The following is a 9,268-nucleotide window of genomic DNA, read 5'->3' as shown; positions in this document are numbered from 1 at the left end:
GGGGAGCTCCCAGGTATTTCTACACTGCAATCAAGATGCAACAGCAACTCTCTCGTTTGGATCTATGAACCAATTTCAAAAGCACAGAGGCAATTTCTGTTGAAGTGCAACTATGTCAGTACTTATCCCAATACTTTTGCAGTTCAACATGCTGAGCTACATGCTGCTAAAATAGTTGTTTGGCAGTATCCAGGTGGCCAATTTTATCTGTGTGTACAAAACCTCGATTAAATTTTAACTGCATTTACTCTATTTGAAGATGAAAACAAAAAGTGACATTAACTTTTTTTTAAAAAGGGTTACAGAAAAAAATCTTACAAAATAAACACTTTAAGCTTGACATTTGCACCAGGAAAGGTAGAAGAAACTACCATAAAGGGGGGAGGGAAGAAAAAAAAAACACCACAAATCTCCACACCACATTAAAAGGAACATTGTTACGTATATCAGAGAGTCAAATTGACAATTGACTTTTCAACAGTGAAAGAGCACCATTAGGTTTGGGAATTGGCATTTAAAATAGTTAACAAGGTCACAGATAAGGGAGATCCAGCTGACAGTCAGCTACAAGACTTTCAACAAGATTAGTTGCCAAAGCTTCTTAAAGAAACTAAGTAGTCATGGGATAAAAGGAAGGTCCTCACATGAACATAGAATTTGTTAAAAGATTGGATAAGGTGGAGTTTCATAACAGGGAAAGGCTGTGAAGATTTACACGTGCTGGGTTACACGCTGTTCAACATTACAAGTTACATGGAAAAGGAAATAAACAACGAAGTGACGGATGATGAAATTATGTTGTTCCAAATAGAAGAGCTTAACATTGACTGCAAAGACATGCATAAGACAAAATTCGCAGATGAAATTGAATATAAGTATCAGGTAAGGAATAAAAAAACCACAACCCTCTACACATAGCAGTGGGCTTACCACTACTAAAAAAAACTAATAATAATAAGTTAGAGCTAAAATAGTAGTTCTGGAGAAAAAAATATTTAAGCATTACAATGGACAAAATAAACCTAACAAGTATGATGAAAGGTGCTGAGCCTTGACAGAGCCCACAATGAAGCTATTTGAATCTCAAAAATCAAGCAGATCTAAAAAAGGCTCAGAAGTTGCCGTATAAGAGCTCAAAAATCCACAGCTGAAGGGCACATTCTGAATGTGTTTTCAGAACACATTAGAAAGACAGCTACAATAAACGATCTTTCCCCAGTAACTGTAGCATTAACATTACCACCTAAAAATATGGACTGGTGAAGTCTTTCAAAGACAGTGCAACAGTTTGATCATATAGAAACCGGAATGTATGCCCTGGGCAGTGCATACATAGTAGCCGGTAGCAAGATTCATATGAACAGCAATATATTCCTTTACAGGATTTTAGATAATCCACTTTGTGTTCCATTTGGTGCCAAGTTGCTGTTATGATTGCTCCTAAAACATGCTTAAGATAGAAAACTTTTCTCCTAAATCACACTTTCTAGACTATCTCCCTCCAAGGTATGGAAGAGTTGGTTTGTTTCTGGTACTCACTTTGTCACATTTATAAATAAAAGCTTCTTGAGAGTAATTGTAGTATAATTTAAAATACATCATATTGGGCTTATCTTGTAAATTTATTCAAAACTAGTATGAATTTACTTCTATAGTATTAAGTTTCCTTGCCACTTCCAAAGACGTGAAGTAATATTTACAGGCATATACTACAATTCTATTTTCTCTTCTTCTAATGTAACAATATCCAGCATACACTCACTAAATAAAATAGTGAGTAAAATAAACCTAATAAACAGTGCCAGCATACAAACCCCGGTCAGAGCGCAAATAGTCAACACAAATTACAGTATTTCCAAACTATTGATAACTCTGAAAGCTTGCAAAACAGATATGTAAGAAGAGTTAGGTATTTTTCTGAACATCCAAGGAAGTAAACAGAAAAGGCAAGACTTAACAGATTAAGGTATTATGCAGCCTGTTAACTCTAAGACATTTCCATCTGCTCTTCCAGGTGCAGTAACCTCTGTAACCATGAGAGGAGGATTTGGCTTACCTGTAAGAGCCTTTAAATCTATAAAGTGCACAAACCTACAAAAGCATTTCATCAATCACATTTTACAACTAATATAAGTGCTTTTCCAAGGCTTATATTATGACATCCAATGGGGAGAATTCTTTTCTATAGCCACTTCTTGAAAGTTATCTTCTTGTTCATGCCAGGTATAAAGGGACAGTTTTCCAAAAAGGATCCAGTAGTTTCAAAGACTGACACTTTTTTCAAGTTGTATTTTCTTTGCATTAAGAAATAATACATTTTCAAGTGAATTGCATTTGGCTTTTGTGGTGGTCTGGAAAATATTTGAAGGCTCTACCTTAGCGCAGAAAAAGCCTTTTTAAAAATATATTTTTATTTCATGAACTTGTTCTGATGCTGCTTTGAAAAGAGCTAAGGGCACTGAAGCCTGGTTTTGAGGTTGTACTGGAAAAGATCCTAAATGAAATCACATACTGCAATATTCCAGGTAATGACTTATTTTTTCTCTTTTCATCTTTGCTTTTACAGATGTATTATTTTTTCACTTTTTCACCTCCTTGCACTCAGTCTGCAAAGAGAACCTGTCTCAAGGCAGAGAGAGGCCCTCCTGCTGTCCTGCCTTACACCAGCAAAACTATCAACAGGAAGGAATGGCATGAGGTGTGGTGACTGAAACCAGTGAAAGAAGTCACCAACAAGGTCAACTTGCACGAAGCTGGAATCTAATGATAGAGACAGATCAGGGGACCAAAGGACAGACTGATTATATGACAAAAAGCAACAGCTGAGGCACATCATCCCTAGCTCATTTGCAGACTATAAGCTGAGATGGACTTAGCACTTAAACTGAGTGAGAAATCAGAAAAAAAGAAATAGCATTACTTCTCCCTTTTAGTGGAGAGCTCCTGGAGCAAGTCCTGGGAGGTCTTACTTTCAGCTGGTCCTGCATCTATTGGTCTTGCTGTCACTGTCATCACTGATAGTAACTTATGTTGTCATGCATCACCATGGAGATCCCATAACAACAATTAGTAGCTTTTGTTCAGTCACATGCTGTCACCAGAAGAGGATATAGCCTATGTACAAGAACTATTCTGGGGCCCACATGAAGCATTTTATTAACTCATTCCTAGCCAAAATTCAAAACTGTAAAAGGATGATCATCTTTCTTTGCAGGTAATTCTGTGTTTCTGCTAGTAATGTGCACTTGTTGCCAAAATGGAAGACCTGAGTATAAATGCCCTACTTGGTATTCATTCCTTGGTCAAACAGCAGTTGGGTGATGCATACATTAGTACATAAACTGCAGCGATGTTTGCTGGAAGATTTAGACATAGTGGTGATGAAACCAAGAAGAAAACATTTATTTTCCTCCAAAACTCAAAGCTTTTCTTCAGAGCAATGTCTCAGACCCAGGAAAAGTAAAATAAAATTAACAAAAATAAAAAGCTTCATAGCACAAAGTTATTGTGGTAATACATGCAAAGGAGAATTTAAATTTTAGCATTGATAAACTGACAGTAAACAAGAGATTTTCCTATAAGAATGAAACTTCACAATATTTCCCATAATAATTAAAACAACTAACAAGTACCAGATACTTTTAGTCAATTCTCTGCTGTCAAGGAATGCTTCAGAGTTTTATAAATATCTGCTCAGCAAGCTCATTAGACTGGTGAACTAAAACCTGGGGAACAGTACTAATTAATAAAAGACAGTCCATGCAGAAGTGTCACTGGGTGAGTTGTCTGCAACACTGCAAAGGAAGGACTGCTTCATGCTGTAGTGCAACTGCATGGGCATCTGTGTCAATATTCAGTGAAATGGCACAGCTACTCTAATAGAATCAACAAATCACATTAAGGCTGTCACTCCTAACTGGGACAACGAAGTGATGCATATCTTCTTTAAAAAGTTTATTTTATGGAAGGAAATCTACTGTAAAACTCCAAAGTTATCAGTGAAATGGCTGGTGATCTTCAGTTTCCAACTGCAAATACTTTTAGCAATCTATACCTGTCATAACTGGTGAGATTTTCTGCTACCATTCCTAAAAGCTTTGTAAAGCTTCCATTATTCCTGAGCAATTGGTAGTGACATGTTGTTGTTCTAATGAGTGCTGATGCATGAGTGTCATATTAAAAATATACTGATTTTAAGCACTGTTTTTAACAGGAAGTATACTGCATTTTCAAAATGTTTATAGCTGATACAGTTTTAAAACATTTCAGAGCTTCAAATCATTTCTTCCTCCTATTGCAGAATGTTTTTCTAAACACTACAAAGTCATGGAATTTATCTACTTTTGTAGCTAAAAGAAAAATCATGACCCTACCTGTTGTACATGTCATTATAGCATCATGGCCAGAAGTTTAATAGCTTTGCTTTAACAGCTCAAAAGTTGAGAACAATCACCTTTTTTTTTTTTTTTTTTTTTTTTTTAAAAAAGTACACTGTTGTAACCTAAGGAAAGCCTACAACTTACATTTAATGAGGTATACATTACTTACTAAGGTTACAGTTGATTCAGTTTTTAATCAAAGCAGTTTGTCAGGGATATTTCAGTAACGTTTGAAACTAATTTACATGAAGCTTGCTTTTTTTTTTTTTTTGTGAGTTGGGAAAAAGCAAGACAAACATTCTTTGGAAAACTAACTGTGGATATCAAACACCAGGTCACGCATGTATTCCCCAGTTCACTTTAATACTCCTCGGGGCAAAGCCTCACAAGAAAAAGCAGTTAAAGTCTCATACAACTCAGGATAAATTATTTATGAATATTGTAGATTTAGGACAGACATTGTAAAGCCACAGAAGATTCTGAAGCAGATTTCTAGAGCTATCTAAACACAGATTCTTTTATGATTGATATACCACTTCCTGCAGCAATGACACAGCCCCAATGTCTTTCGTACTGATAGACTTCCAGAAGTCATGCCATGGAAAACAGCTGTTGAACTTTTCTGTTTACCCTATGCACAAGAAACTCAGTGCTATGCATAAGATTTCTTAATCAAATCCTTAACCCACCTCTTGAGATAAATACCTCTAGAAATGTATACAGCAATGACCATCACCAGCATTTTGGAGAACAGCAACTGCTGATTGTAAGCCCTAAAATAGAGTACAGTGATAAAGTCAAGCAGTCATCTTTGTAGAGCAGGTTAGATTGTCCGCAGGAAAATAAAAATGGAGTTAGATATAAGGACAGGAAAAGAACTGCTAAAGGCTGGTCTGACATCAGCTAGTGAAAAGCCTTCAAAGCATTAGACTGATATTTTCCTTCCCGGGGTTCTTATGTTCCTTCAGGTGTTGAAGGATTTTTTGGTAGCAAACATTACATGGGAGGTTTTCCTAATTCTGTCGGAGAACTCAGATGCACACAAAATGTGCAAAAAGATGCAGAAAGTGTGGAATCATAATCACAGTATGAAGAAAAGATATTGAACACAATACTCACAACATAAAAGTAGTAAATTCAGGAGCATGATATCGCTGTAGTTTCCCAGTGGATGGGAGAGAATTGATTCCAGGTGTTGCAATTAGTTCATTGAGAAAGAAATAACCAGATAACAGTAGAGAATATCAAATTCCAGGGTTGATTTATTCACAATTATTTGTATGCCTGAGCAGGTGTCTTGACAGCAACAGCAGCAGTAAGTTTTACAACTCACAGGTGTAACACCCCTTTCAGATCTCCAGCGAAGGCAGCTGTGTTTGAACAGATTCAGCCTGCAAGCAAACAGCTCTTCATACTCCTGTTTTTCCCAAGACACTGTTCCCAAAACTGCCGCAAGCTTGTTCCACGCTCTTTACAAGTAAACTAGAGGCTCTTTGTGCTTAGGCACAATCATAACCTTATTTAATGTATTCCTGTTTTGCAACTGCAGGTATAGCAGAATCAGCAGTTCCCTGGTAGGCAGGAGTAAGGATACTATTTGCAGTTTGAATTTTCCTCAGCTACAAGCCATGCACAACTACCATGAAAAGTTTGGAGTTTACCACAGAACTTACCAATCCATTTTAGATATTCATAAATGCCCATTACCTAGCTGCACAATCAATAAGGTATTTACCTTTATGCCATCTCTGTGGAAGGCCATTATCCTGACTTTATAGAGTGCGACACGGGAAATTAGAGTCTTGAATTCACATTGCACAACCGTGACTTGAATATCCATTTCTTATACACAGATAATGCTAGCTGGTTTAAAGCAGGATTAAAAGACACCTCAAAGCTCCACAGATTAAAACAAAACTACCTAATAGGTAGTTTCCACAGGTACAAAATGAATTTAAGATTTTCTTTGGTGTGGCTGCTTCATTTTGGCATGTAGGAGTGCATAATATTAAACCTTAGTATGGAAACCTATCCTACTAAAATCCTGTAGAAGTGAATAGACATTCAAATGGCTTACCTGTGCTCTGTAAATTCTCAAAAACAGCTACACTCCAATTTGTTATTGTTATTTTCAATGACGTGAACATAGCTTAGAAGCTAGATTATGATTTTGAGTATTTCAACAGTGAAAAGGAAATTGAGAACAGAAAAAAACTCTTCATTATACCTCTACTTTAGTTAAGTAAACACTGAAAGCTGTGAGAAACACTGGTACTCAAGAAAACTGAGAATCTATTAAAATTCACCATGACTGATTCACTGGTGAGCATCAGCGCATTATTTCTAGTCTCACTCAGATATAGAGATGCCACAAATTTATTGTTCCACCTTTTTTTTTTTTTTTTTTAATTAATCCTTGCAAGGCCTACGTTTAATGGCTAGGTCTTTTTTGCTGTTGCATATGCGGTCTAGCTATCCTGAGGAGTGGAGACACGAGGCTAGCAGAGAACAAAAGCGACTACTTGCTTTTAAGAACAGCATTTTAGTTCTAATGAATCTCCTCCCAGCACCTGAGCACATCAGAAGTGTGGCTTCCTCCCATCATTGTGATCTCTGTTCCCTGCTCCCCAGTCAGCAGGGGCAGAGATTGACAGCTCGCTTAACTTCACAAGGAGAGAGACTAACTCTTGCCTCATGTGACTTAAAAGTGAGCCTTCTGGCAGGATAAGAGACAGGCTGCAATGGGAGACCCATCTGTTCTTACTCAACTAAAAGGAAGGTGGCTCTGATGCCAGGATTCAAAGGCAGAATGATGAAAATAGGGCAGCGTGGAGGAGCCTCTTTACACTGAATGATGCCCTAGTGGAGGTCTCTTATGTTAAGCTTCAGATTTTATCCATGACTAGAACAGCATGCGATATGTTCATTAAAATAATTCTATATCATTATACAATTATATTTTATTATAAAACATGACCAGTAACTGTGATACACTTACAATTACTTCAGAAATAGAATACCTACATAGGCCTTTATAAAGTTGTAACACCCCCACCCCACAAAAAAGTCACCTTAATGGCATTTGTATGAACCACATATTAAAAACATGTTTATATAAGGAAAGATTATTTAAATCCTCCAGTGGCTGAAGGGAAAATGTTAAATATGTATTAGCAACTTATATATCAATTTGTCATATAAAATGGGAGAGTCAGAAGGAAAAAGCTACAGTTCCATAGAAACAAGTTGTTAGAGATTACTCTCTGGCGTTTGTTATTGCTAAATTCACAAGCAGTCCAAGGACGGTATTTTGATAACTACTCCTGAAACGTTAATATTTTGTGGCCTTCTTTCAGCCAAAGCACACGCTACTTTAATACTAAACTGTGACATAGCTCAGTTAAAGTCCTAGGAGAAAAATACCTGTTAATGTTTTAAAGCTTGAATAAATGGATTAGATTGAAAGGCCAAATGTTTCAAATGCTTTTATAACCCTCAGCAAATTTCTAAGTGTGTGTGCTGCTGTTCGACTCTAAGAAAAACAGACTTGAATAACTACCCCCACCTCCTGAGGGTGAGGGTGCATTTAGGCTTGGATTGTTTCACATAGTAATCTCTGCTCATCCATTGACCTAATGAACTTTATTCCGTGACTTTAGCTGGAAATGCTACAAAAGATTTTGGCTATTCAGAAACTTGTTCTCTGACATGTTACAATTAGAGTGAAAGCGTAGAACCTCATATTAAGTTCTTCACTCTGATCAGGCAAAACAAGTGTCAAAAGCCAAGCCGAGCAGAATTTGACCCACTAACAACAACCACCACCAAATAAATATTTACCAACAGCTGAAAGTTGGAAAGAAGAAATTTCTTGAAATTCAACTGTTCTTGAATCATGTTAGACTGTAAAAGAGTGACTAGTTAACCTGAAGCCAGGGATAAAAACAAAGAAACAACAACAAAAACAATAAGATGAGAAATCTCCATTGGCTTGTCTGAGGGTTTGAAAGAAATTTGCAAGAAATTTTTAATTTGTTCTAAACCACATCATGACATTTCTATAACAAAATTTAAACTGTTCAGATATGACACTGATGTTTGTGCTTTGTGTAAGTGGGCAACTAAAGCTACATTACTACTGGAACTTGTGTTTCTCTGCAGCAGAACTCACGCCCTCTGGAACTGTCAATTTCATAATCTTGAAAACAATGAAGACAATAAATATGTTCACAGTAGGGGATTAGCTGGTCTGCTAACCTGTCCTTTGGGACTCAGCTAATAGCATTCTGTTTGTCAGGCTGTCAGAAACAATGTGAGGTATTTTGAAGGTTTTGAGATACCTATCATTCACAGTCCTCCAGGGCTGCCTAGAGAACAAGAACACAGTTTCATGAGAAAATATCAAAGTTTTCATCCTGCATTAGAACAAAAGTGATATCCTTGATGACCTCAGGAAAAAGCGCAAGAAAAAAAATATTTATATTTATAGCCCAGTTTGCCATCCACACTATGGGTTTGAGCACCCATCTGGAGCATCGAGGGCTCAGGAGCACGTGCATGCTAAAAAAGTCAGACAGAACTGCAATTTGGACCTATTTCTTGTTGCCCAGGTAAATGACTGACTTCTGCATGTCCCACCCCATCACACATTCAGCCTTCCCCAAACAACAGTTTTATAAAACATTAAACATCCCAACAAAACAGATGGTTTTCCTGATTTAGTATTTTTCTGAGAGGAAAAGACTTTCAGTACAACTCAGTGATTAGCAAGCACAATTTTGGCCCACTCTATTTTGCTGATGATAGCTAGCTGAGTGCCTCTGTGGTTGTCCCTCAGTTTTAAATTTGAAAAGCTACATGCTGGCTCTTACTGTACACGACATTTGATA

Source organism: Cygnus atratus, chromosome 4 (assembly GCF_013377495.2).
Source record: "Cygnus atratus isolate AKBS03 ecotype Queensland, Australia chromosome 4, CAtr_DNAZoo_HiC_assembly, whole genome shotgun sequence".
NCBI classification, from domain to species: domain Eukaryota; kingdom Metazoa; phylum Chordata; class Aves; order Anseriformes; family Anatidae; genus Cygnus; species Cygnus atratus.
The sequence above is the reverse complement of the archived record's forward strand: the minus strand, read 5'-3'. Positions refer to the sequence as shown.